The sequence below is a fragment of the Triticum aestivum genome, chromosome 7D (genome assembly GCF_018294505.1).
Source record: "Triticum aestivum cultivar Chinese Spring chromosome 7D, IWGSC CS RefSeq v2.1, whole genome shotgun sequence".
NCBI lineage: Eukaryota > Viridiplantae > Streptophyta > Magnoliopsida > Poales > Poaceae > Triticum > Triticum aestivum.
The window spans coordinates 482,413,325-482,435,321 of NC_057814.1; positions in this window are offsets into that span (position 1 = coordinate 482,413,325).

Consider the following 21,997-nt stretch of genomic DNA (forward strand, 5'->3'; position numbering starts at 1 on the left):
GGCGGTAGGACGTGATCTGGGAGGTAATTTTCTGTGTGCTCCAGCTATCATCTTGAGATTCATCTAGGAACCAACTACACTTGAAGCCTTAGTTGTTCGAGAGGGTTTAGCCATTGCAGAGGATATCTATGAGTCTCAAATGCAAATTGCATAGGACTGCAACACGGTGGTGAACGGCATGTAAACAATTCATCGACAAATAGTTCTAGGGCTTTTATGGCTTGTAACATAGTTCATGAGTTTAGGAACTCGAGTTTTGAGGCTCACGGTCTTGCTAAGCATGCTTTGACTCTTGGTTTTGGCCGGCATGTTTGGTTAGGCCAACCGGGAGAGCTAGTTCTCTTACCTTTAAACATTTTGGAGATATAAATAAAGCTTAGCGAGAGTGTCTAAAGAAAGCAAAGATTCTCAAAAAAAGTCTGCCTGCCACACACTGAGGGAGCGTTGCTAAAAACCTAAGGGAGTGCCTACGCACCAACATGGCATACCGAAGTAATTAGTATTTGGACGATGCTACAATTGGATGACCACTATCAACTTGATATTTTCAGTGAGAGATCATCCTAATAACGACTACTGCACAATCATGGTGCATGAAAAGGGATTAACATCACAGGCAGTTTATAATATAGTGACGTGGTATAGCCCTTTTCCGATGAAGTAGTCCGCATCGTCTCCGTGATCTTCTTCATCCCTCTTCCGGCGCCGTAGAACTCCTTCTCCGCGCCCACCCTTTGCGTCGAGGTCCACCGTTGCAAAATATTGTCTTCTTAAAAGTCACCGAGGTTGACACGCAGGTCAACAAATAAGAGAAACGATAATCATATGGCTCCAGCTATCATGTCGTACCATGGCTCGCATGCCAAGATAAAATTATTACAACATATCGCTTATCATACAAACATACTGAGGAAACAAAGGCTTATACCACAACATGCAAACCTCCTGCAAAAACGAGTTAGACGCTTCTAGTCCCTTTGCTAATTATCGTGGCTGCTATGGTTAAGTTGGCAAAATTTTATCTTTCCTACAAACCATAAGCATGACACTTCATGTTGTTAGTTTAACTTTCCAGGTGTATGAAACACGAGACTTAATTAAAAATATTGAGCCCCATATTAAACTTTGTCATTACGCGTGACCCTCGTGTATATCATTATCTGCATTGCTCTTCCGCTCTCGCAAATATGGATGGGGGGCCTTAGCAAGCCAGATCTTTGCAACAAAACTCGAACATGCTGTCAATATCAAAACCTCGCAAGATTATAAGGGTTACAACATGAACGTCCGGTAATTAGAACCATCTAATCACCCCCGCACTTATGTGCAATGCCACATTTCACCATATGCTCTAATCGTACCTGCATCTACTCATAGAATTGCTCTGATACCACTATAGAGAAACGTGCTACGCAACAAACATTGTATGCTACACGGTATCACCCAGGATCACTATCAGGATGGCGGTGGGATGAAAGTGGAGCGGAAACTTTCTGCTTTTCCAGAGGAAAAATGAAAACAAAGAGGAATTATGAAAACAGAAACGGAAATTTTCAAAATGGGAGGGTCACGATCATCTCTGTCGAATCTCCTTCGCCATCAAGGGAGGGTCAAACAAAGAGGCATCTCAGGTACGAAACAGGGACGGATGCACATTACAGCTGCAAGGGCATGGTGGCAGACACAGGAGAAAGACAATAGGAGATGGACGCCGATGGCACGTGTGGCTGCCTCAATTGCCACGAAAACACCGACATAAAAAATAGTAAAGAAGGAACCCACCATGGGGGCGTACAGAGGAAGAGTCGAGGGGCAGTGGAAGGCGCCGACGCTAAGCGGGCGTGCTTCGGAAGCTTGCCGCCGAGACAAAGGACGGCGCTGAACAGAGGAGCTCGGGGATAAGGATTGCGCCGTGATAACCCACAAGTATAGGGGATCGTTTGTAGCCTTTTTCGATAAATAAGAGTGTCGAAACCAACGAGGAGCTAAAGGTAGAACAAATATTCCCTCAAGTTCTATCGACCACCGATACAACTCTACGCATACTTAACATTCGCTTTACCTAGAACAAGAATAAAACTAGACTTTGCGAGAATAAAACTATAAATAAATTGCAAGATAATAAATTTACAAGTGTAGTACAAAGCTTTTTGTAACACAAGAGAAATATTTTGTCCCTAGGCAATCGATAGCTAGACCGGTAATTATTATTGTAATTTTATATGAGGGAGAGGTATGAGCTAACATACTTTCCGTACTTGAATCATATGCACTTATGATTGGAACTCTAGCAAGAATCCGCAACTACCAAAGATCATTAAGGTAAAACCCAACCATACATTAAGTATCAAGTCTTCTTTACTCCCATACGCAACAACCCCCTTACTCGGGCGTAAGCTTATCTCACTATAGCCACCCACCATAAGAGAATCATGAATGTATTGCAACACCCTACAGCGCGGATCCCTCATGCTTGCGCGACACGGAGAGCACCATAGGACAACACCAAAATAAAATATACAACTCAAACCAGTCATGATCATTAATCAACCCATAGGACAAAACAGATCTACTCAAACATCATAGGATAACCATATATCATTGGATAATAATATATAGTGTTGAGCACCATGTTTAAGTAGAGATTACAGCAGGGAGAAGAGGTGTTACTGTCGGTGTCAAAACCGGCGGATCTCGGGTAGGGGGTCCCGAACTGTGCGTCTAAGGTCGATGGTAACAGGAGACAAGGGACACGATGTTTACCCAGGTTCGGGCCCTCTCTATGGAGGTAATACCCTACTTCCTGCTTGATTGATCTTGATGAATATGAGTATTACAAGAGTTGATCTACCACGAGATCGTAATGGCTAAACCCTAAAAGTCTAGCCTGTATGACCATGGTAATGAATATCCCCCTTTCCGGACCAAGTCCTCCGGTTTATATAGACACCGGGAGGTCTAGGGTTACACAAGGTCGGTTACAAAGAAAGGAATCTACATATTCAGTCGCCAAGCTTGCCTTCCACGCCAAGGAGAGTCCCATCCGGACACGGGGGCAGTCTTCGGTCTTCGTATCTTCACAGCCCATCAGTCCGGCCCATGGCTAACAGGCCGGACGCCCGAGGACCCCTTAGTCCAGGACTCCCTCAGTTACACCGCTTCATAGATTCCCGGAGATCTGTAACCCTGATTGGGCTGAAATTTTGAGGGGATTTTTATCCATAAATAATCTTTCTTGCGGCGAAAGAAGGGCAACAACCGCCTTACGAGGTGCCCACCACCCATCAGGGCATGCCAGGGCCCCCCCTGGCGCGCCCTGGTGCCTAGTGGGCCCCTCGAGCACAGTCTTGCGTTGATTCTTCTTTAAAAAAATCACATATATTCCAAAAAAATCTCCGTAAAGTTTTATCGCGTTTGGACTTCGTTTGTTATGGATATTCTGCGAAACAAAAAAACATGCAATAAATAGGAACTGGCACTGGATCAATATGTTAGTCCAATAAATCATATAAATTGTTGCCAAAAGTATGTAAAAATTGTAGAATACTGGGTTGGAACAATAAAAAATTATAGATACGACAGAGACGTATCAGCATCCCCAAGCTTAATTTATGCTTGTCCTCGAGTAGGTAAATGATAAAAAAGATAATTTTTGATGTGAAATGCTACCTAGCATAATCTTGATCATATAGTCTAATCTGTTGGGAAACGTTGCATGGAAAACAAAAAATTGTACGCACACGCAAGATCTATCCATGGAGATGCATAGCAATGAGAGTGGAGAGTGTGTCTACGTACCCTCGTAGACCGTAAGCGGAAGCGTTTATTAACGCGATTGATGTAGTCGAACTTCTTCGCGATCCAACCGATCAAGTACCGAACGTACGACACCTCTGCGTTCAGCACGCATTCAGCTCGGTGACGTCCTCGCCTTCTTGATCCAGCAAGACGGGCGAAGTAGTGGATGAGTTCCGGCAGAACGACAACATGGTGACGATGGTGGTGATGCTCCGCAGGGCTTCGCCTAAGCAGTACGAAAATATGACCGAGGGACGAAACTGTGGAGAGGGGCGCCGCACACGGCTAAGAGATTGTCGTAGGTGTTGTGTGGTGCCCCCTCCCTCATATATTTATATAGGACAAATGTTTCCTACAAGCAGTGGTAGTTACCACCACTTGCATTTTGTATGTTGTATGTAGTATCCGTCGAAATCGAGAGTATGTACGTGTAGTATATAGTATATAACAATGATTAGGTAGTATATATATATACTAATTTTTAGGTACTATATATCATGTTTTGAGTATGCTCTTTTTTACGTACGTATTTCACAAATATAACAAAAACTATTGACTCATATGCAATTTTTTCATGTAACTTGCTTTGAAGTATCTTAGATATAGTATACGAATATATTTAAAATGATAAAGTAGTATATATAGTTCCACATGGTAGTATATGAGACATATGGGGTAACTACCACCGAGTGGTAGGATGGATTTTCCCTATATATATATATATATATATATATATATATATATATATATATATATATATATATATATATAGGGTGGATCTATTATGATAACACCCTCTAGAGTCTTATTCTGCACACCAAACCCTTATTCTGCTAACACCACCGAGCGACCCATAGCTACAAACTAATCCAGCAAAAGAGCCCACTTTATCTTCTCCTCACCCGGATCCCCTCCTCACCCACCCAGATCCTCTCTCTCGTCCCCTCCTGGCCCGCCACCTCCCCCCCCCCCCCGCGCCGCCGCACCACCACATCCCCCTGCTTCGCCTTTGCCGCCACCGCACCACCACCTCCCCTGCTCCCCTCCCCCGCTGCCGCACCACCACCTCCCCCCCGCTTTCCCCGCGCCACCTCTCCACCGCACCTTCTGTTGGTTCGCCTCCCCACCCTCGATCCACTTCTTCCCCCCGCCAGTTCCGCACCTCTCTCCCCCGACCCACTGTCTGCTGGGCGCCGTCCTACCCACAGCCGGCCGTCTACCCACTCGCCGGTGGCCTGGGCTGGTGCCGCCCCTGCTCTGCATCACCGGCGGCCTGGGCTCGCACCGCCCATACCCTGCATCGACGGCGGCCTAGGCTCGTGCGGCCCCGCCCTGCGTCGACGCCGTCAGCCTGGACGCCGCCCCTACTCGCGGGATGATCCCATCCTCATGCCCGGATCCGCCTCCCCGGTGACCGTTGACCTCTGCGCCACCGACGCCACCCATCCTTCTCCTCCACAGAGCCCCACCTCCTTCCCACCGCGCCGCCCCTCTCCGTCTACCAACCTCCTTCCCAACGCTAGATCGAGGAGGCACAACTCAGCGATGGTGCTGGTGTTGGGGAACGTAGTAATTTCAAAAAAATTCCTACGCACATGCAAGATCATGGTGATGCATAGCAACGAGAGGGGAGAGTATTGTCTACGTACCCTCGTAGACCGAAAGCGGAAGCGTTTTATCAACGCGGTTGATGTAGTCGTACGTCTTCACGACCCGACCGATCCAAGTACCGAACGCACGGCACCTCCGAGTTCTGCACACGTTCAGCTCGATGACGTCCTCGCCTTTCTCGATCCAGTAAGTGGGGCGAAGTAGTAGATGAGTTCCGGCAACACGGCGGCGTGGTGACGGTGTTGGTGAAGAACAATCTCCGCAGGGCTTTGCCTAAGCACTACGAAAACTATGACGGAGGATAAACTAGAGGGGACGGGGTTGCCAGCACACGGCTTGGTGTTTCTTGATGTGTCTTGGGTGCTAGCCCTACCCCTCTATTTATATGTTGAGCCTTGGGGTCGAAACTTGGAATAAAAGCCTCCACAAAGTCGGTTTCACCCGAAAGGCAAGAGTCCTTCTCGCACTTCAGGGCCAGACGCCAGGGTTCCCGGCGTCTGGACCCAGACGCTAGGGACCCTGGTGTCTGGCCCCTGGACTCCGCAAAACTTCCTTTTGCGCTTTCCAAAAACCTCATGGGCTTTCCCCTTTGGCCCAGATAAAGTGTTCTCGTGCCCAAACATTTCGGGAAACATCCGGAACCCCTTCCGATGGATTCCGGAACCTTTCCGGAGATCAAACACTACTATCCACATATCAATCTTTACTTCCGGACCATTCCGGAGTTCCTCGTCATATTCGTGATCTCATCCAAAACTCCGAACAACATTCGGTCACCAACATACATAACTCATAGTACTATATCGTCAACGAACGTTAAGCGTGCGGACCCTACGGGTTCGAGAACAATGTAGACATGACCGAGACACCTCTCTGGTCAATAACCAATAGCGGGACCTGGATGCCCATATTGGCTCCTACATATTCTACGAAGATCTTTATCGGTCAGACCGCATAACAACATACGGTGTTCCCTTTGTCATCGGTATGTTACTTGCCCGAGATTCGATCGTCGGTATCTCAATACCTAGTTCAATCTCATTACCGGCAAGTCTCTTTACTCGTTCCGTAATACATCATCCCGCAACTAACTCATTAGTTGCAACGCTTGCAAGGCTTATAGTGATGTGCATTAACGAGTGGGCCTAGAGATACCTCTCCGACAATCGGAGTGACAAATCCTAATCTCGAAATACGCCAACCCAACAAGTACCTTTGGAGACACCTATAGAGCACCTTTATAATCACCCAGTTACGTTGTGACGTTTGGTAGCACACAAAGTGTTCCTATGGTAAACGAGAGTTGCATAATCTCATAGTCATAGGAACATGTATAAGTCATGAAGAAAGCAATAGCAGAATACTAAACAACCGAGTGCTAAGCTAACGGAATGGGTCAAGTCAATCACATCATTCTCCTAATGATGTGATCCCGTTAATCAAATGACAACTCATGTCAATGGCTAGGAAACATAACCATCTTTGATCAACGAGCTAGTCAAGTAGAGGCATACTAGTGACACTCTGTTTGTCTATGCATTCACACAAGTATTATGTTTCCGGTTAATACAATTCTAGCATGAACAATAAACATTTATCATGAAATAAGGAAATAAATAATAACTTTATTATTGCCGCTAGGGCATATTTCCTTCAGTCTCCCACTTGCACTAGAGTCAATAATCTAGTTCACATCGTCATGTGATTTAACACCAATAGTTCACATCTTTATGTGATCAGTTCACATCGCTATGTGACTAACACCCAAAGGGTTTACTAGAGTTACTAATCTAGTTCACATCGCTATGTGATTAACACCCAAAGAGTACTAAGGTGTGATCATGTTTTGCATATCAGAGAAGTTTAGTCAACGGGTCTGCCACATTCAGATCCGTATGTTTTTTGCAAATTTCTATGTCTACAATGCTCTAGACGGAGCTACTTTAGCTAATTGCTCCCACTTTCAATATGTATCCAGATTAAGACTTAGAGTCATCTGGATCAGTGTCAAAGCTTGCATCGACGTAACCCTTTACGACGAACCTTTTGTCACCTCCATAATCGAGAAACATATCCTTAATCCACTAAGGATAATTTTGACCGTTGTCCAGTGATCTACTCCTAGATCACTATTGTACTTCCTTGCTAAACACAGTGTAGGGTATACAATAGATCTGGCACACAGCATGGCATACTTTATAGAACCTATGGCTGAGGCATAGGGAATGACTTTCATTCTCTTTCTATCTTCTGCCATGGTCGGGTTTTGAGTCTTACTCAATCTCACACCTTGTAACACAGGCAAGAACTATTTCTTTGACTGTTCCATTTTGAACTATTTCAAAATCTTGTGGAGGTATGTACTCATTGGAAAAACTTATCAAGCGTCTTGATTTATTTCTATAGATCTTGATGCTCAATATGTAAGCAGCTTCACCGAGGTCTTTTTTTGAAAAACTCCTTTCAAACACTCCTTTATCCTTTGCAGAATAATTCTACATTATTTCAGATCAACAATATGTCATTCACATATACTTATTAGAAATGTTGTAGTGCTCCCACTCACTTTCTTGTAAATACAGGCTTCACCGCAAGTCTGTATAAAACTATATGCTTTGATCAACTTATCAAAGCGTATATTCCAACTCCAAGATGCTTGCACTAGTCCATAGATGGATTGCTGGAGCTTGCATATTTTGTTAGCACCTTTAGGATCGACAAAACCTTCTGGTTGCATCATATACAACTCTTATTTAAGAAATCCATTAAGGAATGTAGTTTTGACATCCATTTGCCAGATTTCATAAAATGTGGCAATTTGCTAACATGATTCGGACAGACTTAAGCATCGCTACGAGTGAGACAATCTCATCGTAGTCAACAGCTTGAACTTTGTCAAAAACCTTTTTCGACAAGTCTAGCTTTGTAGATAGTAACACTACTATCAGAGTCCGTCTTCCTCTTGAAGATCCATTTATTTTCTATGGCTTGTCGATCATCGGGCAAGTCAACCAAAGTCCACACTTTGTTCTCATACATGGATCCCATCTCAGATTTCATGGCCTCAAGCCATTTCGTGGAATCTGGGCTCATCATCGCTTCCTCATAGTTCGTAGGTTCGTCATGGTCAAGTAACATGACCTCCAAAACAGGATTACCGTATCACGCTGGTGCGGATCTTACTCTGGTTGACCTACGAGGTTCGGTAGTAACTTGGTCTGAAGTTACATGATCATCATCATTAGCTTCCTCTCTAATTGGTGTAGGAGTCACAGGAACAGATTTCTGTGATGAACTACTTTCCAATAAGGGAGTAGGTATAGTTACCTCATCAAGTTCTACTTTCCTCCCACTCACTCCTTTCAAGAGAAACTCCTTCTCTAGAAAGGATCCATTCTTAAAAACGAATGTCTTGCCTTTGGATCTGTGATAGAAGGTCTACCCAACTGTATCCTTTGGGTATCCTATGAAGACACATTTCTCCAATTTGGGTTTGAGCTTATTAGGATGAAACCTTTTCACATAAGCATCGCAACCCCAAACTTTAAGAAACGACAACTTTGGTTTCTTGCCAAACCACAGCTCATACGGTGTCATCTCAACGGATTTAGATGGTGCCCTTTTTAACGTGAATGTAGCTGTCTCTAATGCATAACCCTAAAACGATAGTGGTAGATCGGTAAGAGACATCATAGATCGCACCATATCTAATAAAGTATGGTTACAACGTTCGGACACACCATTACACTGTGGTGTTCCAGGTGGCGTGAGTAGTGGAACTATTTCACATTGTTTTAACTGAAGGCCAAACTTGTAACTCAAATATTTTACCTCTGCGATCATATCGTAGAAACTTTTATTTTTGTTACGATGATTCTCCACTTCACTCTGAAATTCTTTGAACTCTTCAAATGTTTCAGACTTGTGTTTCATCAAGTAGATATACCCATATCTGCTCAAATCATCTGTGAAGGTCAGAAAATAATGATACCCGCCGCGAGCCTCAATATTCATCGGACCACATACATCAGTATGTATGATTTCCAACAAAACTGTTGTTCGCTCCATTGTTCCGGAGAACGGAGTCTTAGTCATCTTGCCCATGAGGCATGGTTCGCAAGCATCAACTGATTCATAATCAAGTGATTCCAAAAGCCCATCAGCATGGATTTTCTTCATGCGCTTTACACCAATATGACCTAAACGGCAGTGCCACAAATAAGTTGCACTATCATTATTAACTTTGCGTCTTTTGGCTTCAATATTATGAATATGTGTATCACTACAATCGAGATCCAACAAACCATTTTCATTGGGTGTATGACCATATAAGGTTTTATTCATGTAAACAGAACAACATTTATTCTCTAACTTAAAAGAATAACCGTATTGCAATAAACATAATCAAATCATATTCATGCTCAACGCAAACACTAAATAACACTTATTTAGGTTCAACGCTAATCCCGAAAGTATAGGGAGTGTGCGATGATGATCATATCAATCTTGGAACTACTTCCAACACACATCGTCACTTCACCCTTAACTAGTCTCCATTCATTCTGCAACTCCCATTTCGAGTTACTAATCTTAGCAACTGAACTAGTATCAAATACTAAGGGGTTGCTATAAACACTAGTAAAGTACACATCAATAACATGTATATCAAATATACCTTTGTTCACTATGCCATCCTTCTTATCCGCCAAGTATCTAGGGCAGTTCCATTTCTAGTGACCAGTCCCTTTGCAGTAGAAGCACTTAGTCTCAGGCTTAGGTCCAGACTTGGGCTTCTTCACTTGAGCAGCAACTTGCTTGCCGTTCTTCTTGAAGTTCCCCTTCTTCCTTTTGCCCTTTTTCTTGAAACTAGTGGTCTTCTCAACCATCAACACTTGATGTTTTTCTTGATTTCTACCTTCGTCGATTTTAGTATCACGAAGAGCTTGGGAATCGTTTCCGTTATCCCTCGCATATTATAGTTTATCATGAAGTTCTAGTAACTGGGTGATAGTGACTAGAGAATTCTGTCAATCACTATCTTATCTGGAAGATTAACTCACACTTGATTCAAGTGATTGTAGTGCTCAAACATTCTGAGCACATGCTCACTAGCTGAGCAATTCTCCTCCATCTTGTAGGCAAAGTACCGTCAGAGGTCTCATACCTCTCGACACGGGCATGAGTATGAAATACCAATTTCAACTCTTAGAACATCTTATATGCTCCGTGGCGTTCAAAACATTTTTGAAGTCCCGGTTCTAAGCCGTAAAGCATGGTGCACTAAACTATCAAGTAGTCATCATACCGAGCTTTTGTCAAAACGTTCATAACGTCTGCATCTGCTCCTGCAATAGTTCTATCACCTAGCGGTGCATCAAGGACATAATACTTCTGTGCAGCAATGAGGTTAATCCTCAGATCACGGACCAAGTCCGCATCATTGCTACTAACATCTTTCAACTTAGTTTTCTCTAGGAACATATCAAAATAAAACAGGGGAACTAAACGCGAGCTATCGATCTACAACATAGATATGCTAATACTACCAGGACTAAGTTCATGATAAATTTAAGTTCAATTAATCACATTACTTAAGAACTCCCACTTAGATAGACATCCCTTTAATCTTCTAAGTGATCACGTGATCCAAATCAACTAAACCATGTCCGATCATCACGTGAGATGGAGTAGTTTCAATGGTGAACATCACTATGTTGATCATATCTACTATATGATTCACACTCGACCTTTCGGTCTCCGTGTTCCGAGGCCATATCTGCATATGCTAGGCTCGTCAAGTTTAATCTGAGTATTCCGCGTGTGCAACTGTTTTGCACCAGTTGTATTTGAACGTAGAGCCTATCACACCCGATCATCACGTGGTGTCTCAGCACGAAGAACTTTTGCAACGGTGCATACTCAGGGAGAACACTTATACCTTGATAATTTAGTGAGAGATCATCTTATAATGCTACCGTCAATCAAAGCAAGATAAGATGCATAAAAGATAAACATCACATGCAATCAATATAAGTGATATGATATGGCCATCATCATCTTGTGCTTGTGATCTCCATCTTCGAAGCACCGTCATGATCACCATCATCACCGGCGCGACACCTTGATCTCCATCGTAGCATCGTTGTCGTCTCGCCAACTTATGCTTCTACGACTATCGCTACCGCTTAGTGATAAAGTAAAGCATTACAGGGCGATTGCATTGCATACAATAAAGTGACAACCATATGGCTCCTGCCAGTTGCCGATAACTCGGTTACAAAACATGATCATCTCATACAATAAAATATAGCATCATGCCTTGACCATATCACATCACAACATGCCCTGCAAAAACAAGTTAGACGTCCTCTACTTTGTTGTTGCATGTTTTACGTGGCTGCTACGGGCTGAGCAAGAACCGTTCTTACCTACGCATCAAAACCACAACGATAGTTTGTCAAGTTGGTGCTGTTTTAACCTTCGCAAGGACCGGGCGTAGCCACACTCAGTTCAACTAAAGTTGGAGAAACTGACACCCGCTAGTCACCTGTGTGCATAGCACGGCGGTAAAACCAGTCTCGCATAAGCGTACGCGTAATGTCGGTCCGGGCCGCTTCATCCAACAATTCCGCCGAACCAAAGTGTGACATGCTGGTAAGCAGTATGACTTATATCGCCCACAACTCACTTGTGTTCTACTCGTGCCTATAACATCTACGCATAAAACCAGGCTCGGATGCCACTGTTGGGGAACGTAGTAATTTCAAAAAATTCCTATGCACACGCAAGATCATGGTGATGCATAGCAACGAGAGGGGAGAGTATTGTCTACGTACCCTCGTAGACCGAAAGCGGAAGCGTTTTATCAACGCGGCTGATGTAGTCGTACATCTTCACGATCCGACCGATCCAAGTACCGAACGCACGGCACCTCTGAGTTCTGCACACGTTCAGCTCAATGACGTCCTCGCCTTTCTCGATCTAGTAAGACGGGCGAAGTAGTAGATGAGTTCCGGCAGCACGACGGCGTGGTGATGGTGTTGGTGAAGAACAATCTCCGCAGGGCTTCACCTAAGCACTACGAAAACTATGACGGAGGATAAACTAGAGGGGACGGGGTTGCTGGCACATGGCTTGGTGTTTCTTGATGTGTCTTGGGTGCTAGCCCTACCCCTCTATTTATATGTTGAGCCTTGGGGTCGAAACTTGGAGTAAAAGCCTCCACAAAGTTGGTTTCACCCGAAAGGCAAGAGTCCTTCTCGGACTCCAAGGCCAGACGCCAGGGTTCCCGGCGTCTGGACCAAGACGCCAGGGACCCTGGCGTTTGGCCCCTGGACTCCACAAAACTTCCTTTTGCGCTTTCCATAAACCTCGTGGGCTTTCCCCTTTGGCCCAGATAAAGTGTTCTCGTGCCCAAACATTTCAGGAAACATCCCGAACCCCTTCCGATGGATTCCGGAACCTTTCCGGAGATCAAACACTACTATCCACATATCAATCTTTACTTCTGGACCATTCCGGAGTTCCTCGTCATATTCGTGATCTCATCCAAAACTCCGAACAACATTCGGTCACCAACATACATAACTCATAGTACTATATCGTCAACGAACGTTAAGCGTGCGGACCCTACGGGTTCGAGAACTATGTAGACATGACCGAGACACCTCTCTGGTCAATAACCAATAGCGGGACCTGGATGCCCATATTGGCTCCTACATATTCTATGAAGATCTTTATCGGTCAGACCGCATAACAACATACGTTGTTCCCTATGTCATCGGTATGTTACTTGCCCGAGATTCGATCGTCGGTATCTCAATACCTAGTTCAATCTCGTTACCGGCAAGTCTCTTTACTCGTTCCATAATACATCATCCCGCAACTAACTCATTAGTTGCAATGCTTGCAAGGCTTATAGTGATGTGCATTACCGAGTGGGCCCAGAGATACCTCTCCGATAATCGGAGTGACAAATCCTAATCTAGAAATACGCCAACCCAACAAGTACCTTTGGAGACACCTGTAGAGCACCTTTATAATCACCCAGTTACGTTGTGATGTTTGGTAGCACACAAAGTGTTCCTCCGGTAAATGGGAGTTGCATAATCTCATAGTCATAGGAACATGTATAAGTCATGAAGAAAGCGATAGCAGAATACTAAACGATCGAGTGCTAAGCTAACGGAATGGGTCAAGTCAATCACATCATTCTCCTAATGATGTGATCCCGTTAATCAAATGACAACTCATGTCAATGGCTAGGAAACATAACCATCTTTGATCAACGAGCTAGTCAAGTAGAGGCATACTAGTGACACTCTGTTTGTCTATGTATTCACACAAGTATTATGTTTCCGGTTAATACAATTCTAGCATGAATAATAAACATTTATCATGAAATAAGGAAATAAATAATAACTTTATTATTGCCTCTAGGGCATATTTCCTTCAGCTGGAGGCTACGCACCCGAGATCTGGAACGCGACCGGTCCTCCCTGCTGACATCTTCCTCCGGTGCCCCCTTCCCTCCTGACCGGCGCCGCATCCAACCTCTGGCCGCACCAGCGCCCTGTGCTGGATGGCGGGTGGCTCACCTATCACCGCTGTGGAGATCGGATCCCCGGCTGGGAGTGGGCGGCGGTCCCGCATGTGCCCAAGGAGGCTGGATCCCCATGCGTCTTCCTTGTCCCAGTGTGGCTGCGGGCGACCATCACCTCCCCTCCTGTGAGCACCACGGCGACCATGTTGTCGCCAGCTGGACTACATCCTACGACTGCAGCGTCCTTCCTTCCTCCCTCCAACAACGTTAGCGAGGTGCACACAGGGGTGCAGTTCTGCCCACAAGAGCATGCAACTCGACCAAACGGGTGTGTGCAGTTTGGTCCACTCATCCTAACGCTGATGGGGGGCCACAGGCTCCACCCCCAACGCCGGCGGCCACCCATTTTGCCCCTACAAACCACCACATCCTCCTGACCATCCGTTTTTAGCAGTTTAGTTCCAGCGCCACATCCTCCTTTTCTCTGTGCAGTGCGGTGGCGCGTTAGGTGCAGTGCCGTGGCGCTGGTTGGCAAAATGACGATGGTTTGTGACTTGTGATTCACCGGTTGACGAAAAAGACAAAGAAAAGCCATACACACTCCATCATGGAGTTGAGTGTGCAGTTTTGTGTGAGATTGCAAAGTGGTTCATTAGAAAAAACTAAGCGGTTATGTGTAAAAAAGCAAGAGGTTCACTTCACAAAAACATGCAACTCCTCTATTGTGCACTTGTGATTTGCCAGCTAACCATGCATGTCCTGCGTTTTGCCGATGACCATACTGCAGTCCACCGTCGCTGATGAGCGTTGTTTTGCAGCTCACTCTTTTTTTCTTCTAGAAATCATTTGCAGTGCACTCAATAAGAAAAGAGAAGAGAACATCAATGTTCATTTGAAGTCCATTTTGTTGTTTATGAAAAACGTAGAGAGAAAGAGTGGTAAGAATGGATGGTCATTTTGTATACTCTTTGCCTAGTGCAGTTCTGTTGGGTATTATGTCATTGATTCTGTTGTGTATTGGATGGTTGTGTGGCTGTTTAAAAATAATGGGTGGCTATGTATGTTTTGAAGCTCACTTTGTTCTCTCATGCAGTTCATCATAAAACTCCCTTGTGGTTCACTCGGTACTGCGAAACAAAAACACCTCAGAAGAAGCTCGCTTCTCATTACATGTAGTGTGTTTGGTCCTCAGATGTGGTTCACTTTTGAGGGTGACGATGTTCACTTGCGCCCAACATGGAAGTGCAATTTTTTAGCAAAACAACAAAAAAGTAATGCAGTTCACTTCGATATATGTCGTGGTTCATTTGCCCTCGTCTCTGCAGTCCACTATCGTTCATTTTTTTTGGAAAAAAAGACGACAAAAACTCGCCTTACGCCTGACAAAAGAAATCAGGAATTTCACTTGACTGTATCATGCAGTGCGGTTTTCAGTCCGAAGCAGTGCGGTTTTCTGTCTGATGCAGTATACACGACGATTTGGGTTTCGCGAAAAATAGAGTGTCCGTGTTTCGGTAATTAAAAATTGCTCTTAAACCGTAAGGAATTAGAGAGTGTGTTCTACATGAAAAAGTTGCGTCTCGACGGTATCTTTACAACGGCTTATAACTCGAATCATTTCGACAAGCGGTTTGCAAAAATTTCGCGAAAAATGCCCGCTGCCTCTCATAGTCAGCTGAACGATTTTCAAAATTAACTACAAACCGTAAGGAATCTCAAAAACATTTCAACATATGAAAGTTGTGTCTCGTCCGTAGCTTTCCAACAGCGTATCACACGCCTCGTTTCGGCAAATGGTTAAAAAACTAGAGCAAAAACAGTACGAAAATTGAATTTTTTTCTCGAAAAAACAGAATTCCGCGATTTACTAAATTTAAAACTGTTCTTAAACCGTAGCGAATTAGAGAAATAATACATATCAAAAAGATGCGCCTCGACGATATGTTTCCAAGCAGTGTATCATTTGCTTCATTCCGACGAGCGGTTTGAAAAAAAACGCAAAAAACGCTCGCTGTCATTCGTTGTGAGCCGCACAATTTTCGAAACTGCTCTTAAACTATGATGAATCTCGAAAAGTGTTCAACATGGCGAAAATGCGCCTAATCCATAGCTTCTCAACGGTATATTACACGTGTCGTTCCGATATGTGGTTAAAAAACTAGAGCGAAAAAGGTACCAAAAAAACAACGCGTGTAGTTTTTTTGCGACGGGAAGTTCACTCGCCTAAGTACTGCAGCACACTTGGTTCAAATAATGACGTGCACTTGCGTTGAGCGTGCAGTGCGGAAGTGTTATCAAAATAACTATTCTGCTAATATTAGCATAATAGACCGGCTATATATAGGGTGGGTCTATTATGATAACACCTTCTAGAGTCTTATTCGGCACACCAAACCCTTACTCTGCTAACACCACCGAGCAACCGATAGCTACAAACTAATCCAGCAAAAGAGCCCACTTTATCTTCTCCTCACCGGGATCCCCTCCTCACCCACCTAGATCCTCTCTCTCCTCCCCTCCTAGCCCGCCACCTCCCCCCCGCGCCGCCGCACCACCACCCCCCTGCTTCGCCATCGCACCACCAACTCCCCTGCTCCCCCTCCCCCCGCCGCCGCACCACCACCTCCCCCCGCTTTCCCTGCGCCACCTCCCCACCGCACCTTCTGCTGGTTCGCCTCCCCACCCTCGATCCACTTCTTCCCCCGCCGGGGCCGCACCTCTCTCCCCCGACCCACCGTCTGCTAGGCGCCGTCCTACCCCCAGCCGGCCGTCTACCCACCCGCCGGCGGCCTGGGCTAGCGCCGCCCCTGCTCTGCATCACCGGCGGCCTGGGCTCGCACCACCCATGCCCTGCATCGATGGTGGCTGGGCTCCGCCCTGCGTCGACGCCGTCGGCCTGGACGCCGCCCCTGCCCGCAGGATGATCCCATCCTCATGCCCGGATCCGCCTCCCCGGCGACCATTGGCCTCTGCGCCACCGACACCGCCCATCCTTCTTCTCCACAGAGCCCCACCTCCTTCCCACCGTGCCGCCCCTCTCCGGCTACCAACCTCCTTCCCAACGCTAGATCAAGGAGGCACAGCTCAGCGATGGTGCTGAAGGCTACGCGCCCGAGATCTGGAACGCGACCGGTCCTCCCTGCTGACATCTTCCTCCAGCGCCCCCTTCCCTCCTGACCAGCGCCGCCGTCCAACCTCTGGCTGCACCAGCGCCCTGTGCTGGATGGCGGGTGGCTCACCTACCACCGCCGTGGAGATCAGATCCCGGGCTGGGAGTGGGCGGCGGTCCCGCATGTGCCCAAGGAGGCTGGATCCCCATGCGTCTTCCTTGTCCCAGTGTGGCTGCGGGCGACCATCACCTCCCTTCCCGTGAGAACCACGGCGACCACGTCGTCGACCACCTGGACCGCATCCTACAACTGCAGCGTCCTTCCTTCCTCCCTCCAACAACGTCAGCGAGGTGCACACGGGGGTGTAGTTCTGCCCACAAGAGCGTGCAACTCGACCAAACGGGCGTGTGTAGTTCGGTCCACTCATCCGAACGCTGATGGGGCCACGGGCTCCACCCCCAACGCCGGCAGCCACCCGTTTTGCCCCTGCAAACCACCACATCCTCCTGACCATCCGTTTTTAGCAGTTCAGTTCCAGCGGCACATCCTCCTTTTCTCTGTGCAGTGCGGTGGCGCGTCGAGTGCAGTGCGGTGGCGCTGGTTGGCAAAATGACGATGGTTTGTGACTTGTGATTCACCGGTTGACGAAAAAGACAAATAAAAGCCATACACACTCCATCATGGAGTTGAGTGTGCAGTTTTGTGTGAGATTGCAAAGCGGTTTAGTAGAAAAAACTAAGCAGTTCTATGTAAAAAAGCAAGAGCTTCACTTAGCAAAAACATGCAACTCCTCTATGTGCACTTGTGATTTGCCAGCTAACCATGCATGTCCTGCGTTTTGCCGGTGACCATACTGTAGTCCATCGTCGCTGATGAGCGTTATTTTGCAGCTCACTCTTTTTTTCTTCTAGAAATCATTTGCAGTGCACTCAGTAAGAAAAGACAAGAGAACATCAATGTTCATTTGAAGTCCATCTTGTTGTTTATGAAAAACGTAGAGAGAAAGAGTGGTAAGAATGGATGGTCATTTTGTATACTCTTTGCCTAGTGCAGTTCGGTTGGGTATTGTGTCGTTGATTCTGTTGTGTATTGGATGGTTGTGTGGTTGTGTAAAAATAATGAGTGGCTATGTATGTTTTGAAGCTCACTTTGTTCTCTCACGCAGTTCGCTATAAAACTCCCTTGTGGTTCACTCGGTACTGCGAAGCAAAAACACCTCAGAAGAAGCTCGCTTCTCATTACATGCAGTGTGTTTGGTCCTCAGATGTGGTTCACTTTTGAGAGTGACGATTTTCACTTGCCCAACATGGAAGTGCAATTGTTTAGCAAAACAACAAAAAAGTAATGCGGTTCACTTCGATATATGTCGTGGTTCATTTGCCCTTGTCTCTGCGGTCCACTATCGTTCATATTTTTTTTTGAAAAAAAGAAGACAAAAACTCGCCTTACGCCCAACAAAAGAAATCATGAAGTTGACTTGACTGTATCATGCAGTGCGGTTTTCAGTCCGAAGCAGTGCGGTTTTCTGTCTGATGCAGTATACACGACGATTTGGATGTCGCGATAAACAGAGTGTCCGCGTTTCGGTAAATTAAAAATTGCTCTTAAACCGTAAGGAATTAGAGAGCGTGTTCTACATGACAAAGTTGCGGCTCGATGATATCTTTCGAACGGCGTATAACTTGAATCATTTCGACAAGCGGTTTGCAAAAATTTCGCGAAAAACGGCCGCTGCCTCTCATAGTCAGCCGCACGATTTTCAAAATTAACTAAAAACCGTAAGGAATCTCAAAAACATTTCAATATATGAAAGTTGCGTCTCGTCCGTAGACAAGTGGTTAAAAAACTGGAGCAAAAACAATAGGAAAATTGAATTTTTTTCCAAAAAAAGCAGAATTCCGCGATTTACTAAATTTAAATCTGCTCTTAAATCATAGCGAATTAGAGAAAATAATACATATCAAAAAGATGCGCCTCGACAATATGTTTCCAATGGTGTATCATTTGCTTCATTCCGACGAGCGGTTTGAAAAAAACACAAAAAAACGCTCGCTGTCATTCGTTGTGAGCCGCACAATTTTCGAAACTGCTCTTAAACTATGATGAATCTGGAAAAGTGTTCAACATGGAGAAAATGCGCCTAATCCATAGCTTCTCAACGGTATATTACACGCGTTGTTCCGATAAGCGGTTAAAAAACTAGGGCGAAAAAGGTACCGAAAAAACAACGTGTGCAGTTTTTTTGCACGGGAAGTTCACTCGCCTAAGTACTACATCACACTTGGTTCAAACAATGATGTGCACTTGCGTTGAGCGTGCAGTGCGGAAGTGTTATCAGAACAACTATTCTGCTAATATTAGGCGCCCCAAGGGTGGGCGCCCCCCGCCCCTTTCCTTGTATGCCCGCAGGGGGGGAGGCAGGAGGAGGTGGTGCCCCCCTTTCCTTCCTCCTAGGTGGAGGGAAGGAAAGAGAGGCTAGCCCTCCCTCCCTTCCATCCCTAGGGTCAGCGGCCAAGGGAAGGGGCACGCCAGCCCCTTGTGGGCTGGTGTGTTCCCCCCTCTTGGCCCATAAGGCCCATTAACCTGCCGGGGCTTCCCGGAACCCCTTCTGGTGATCCGATGACTACCCAATACGCTCCAAAACCTTTCCTATGTCCGAATAGCGTCGTCCTATATATCAATCTTTAACTCCGGACCATTCCGGAGGTCCTCGTCATGTCCTGATCTCATCCAGGACTCTGAACAACATTCGGTCACCAAATCACCTAACTCATATAACACTATATCGTCAACGAACATTAAGCGTGCGGGCCCTACGGGTTCGAGAACTTTGTAGACATGACCGAGACACCTCTCCGATCAATAACCAATAGCGGAGCCTGGATGCCCATATTTGTTCCTACATATTCTATGAAGATCTTTACCGGTCGAACCGTTATGACAACATATGTAATTCCCTTTGTCTGTCGGTATGTTACTTGCCCGAGATTCGATCGTCGGTATCTTCATACCTAGTTCAATCTCGTTACCGGCAAGTCTCTTTACTCGTTCTGTAATACATCATCTCGTAACTAACTCTTTAGTCATTTTGCATGCAAGCTTCTTGTGATGTGTATTATTGAGAGGACCCAGAGATACCTCTCCAATACACAGAGTGACAAATCCTAATCTCGATCCATGCCAACTCAACAGATACCTTCAGAGATACCTGTAGAGAATCTTTATGATCAACCGTTTAAGTTGTGACATTTGATAGCACACAAGGTATTCCTCCGGCATCCGAGAGTTGCATGATCTCATAGTCGAAGGAATATGTATTTGACATTAAGAAAGCAATAGCAATAAACTGAACGATCATATGCTAAGCTAACGGATGGGTCTTGTCCATCACATCATTCTCCTAATGATGTAATCTCGTTATCAAGTGACAACACATGTCTATGGTTAGGAAACCTTAACCATCTTTGATCAATGAGCTAGTCTAGTAGAGGCTTACTAGGGACACGGTATTTGTTTATGTATCCACACATGTATTTAAGTTTTCAATCAATACAATTCTAGCATGAATAATAAACCATTATCATGAATAAGGAAATGTAAAAAACAACTTTATTATTGCCTCTAGGGCATATTTCCTTCATAATCATGGCATGAATATGAAGACACGAGTGATTCAAAGCAATAGTCTATAATTTGACATAAAGACATCAATACTCCGGCATCCCAACAAACAATCATGTCTTTCAAAATATCAATGCTAAAGAACGCTGTCCCTACAAAATCATATAGTCTTGTCATACTCCATCTTCTTAACACGAAGTATTTATCATGTACTACCCCGGTGTCAGCCAAGCAATTGGTTCATACTTTTTAACACGCTTTAGCTTTTCAACTCCCATGCAATACATGAGCGCAAACCATGGATATAGCACTATGGGTGGAATAGAATATGGTGGTAGAGATTAATATGGAGAAGACAAAAAAGGAAGAAAGTCTCACATCAACGTGCTGATCAACGGGCTATGGAGATGCCCATCAATTGATATCAATGCGAGGAGTAGGGATTACCATGCAACGGATGCACTAAGAGTTATAAGTGTATGAAAGCTCAACATGAAACTAAGTGGGTGTGCATCCAACTTGCTTGCTCGAAGACCTCGGGCATTTGAGGAAGCCCATCATCGGAATATACAAGCCAAGTTCTATAATGAAAAATTCCCACTAGTATGTGAAAGTGAACATAGGAGACACTCTATATAAAAAACATGGTGCTTCACTGAAGCACAGGTGTGGTAAAGGATAGTAACATTGCCCCTTCTCTCATTTTTTCTTTTCCTTTTTTCTTTCTTGGGCTCTTTTTGGCCTTTCTTTTTTCCTATTTTTTTAATTTTGTCCGGAGTCTCATCCCGACTTGTGGGGGAATCATACTCTCCATCATCCTTTCCTCACTGGGACATGCTCTAATAATGAATAATGCTGATCATCACACTTCTATTTACTTACAACCCAGAAAAATTACTACTCGATCCTAGCACAATATGATTCTATATGAATGCCTTCTCGCAGTGTACCAGGATGTGCAATGATCTAGCGTAGTAAGAATATAAAAAACGGACAAGCCATGAAAATATCATCCTAGCTATCTTACGATCATGCAAATCAATATGACAATGAATGCTCAAGTCATGTATATGATGATGATGGAAGTTGCATGGCAATATATCTCGGAATGGCTATGGAAATGCCGTAATAGGTAGGTATGGTGGCTATTTTGAGAAAGATATAATGAGGCTTATGTGTGATAGAGCGTATCATATAACGGGGTTTGGATGCATCGACGAAGTTTGCATCAACTCTTGAGGTGAGAAAAGGGCAATGCATGGTACCGTAGCTAGAGGCTAGCAAATTGCGGAAGGGTGAGAGTTTGTATAATCCA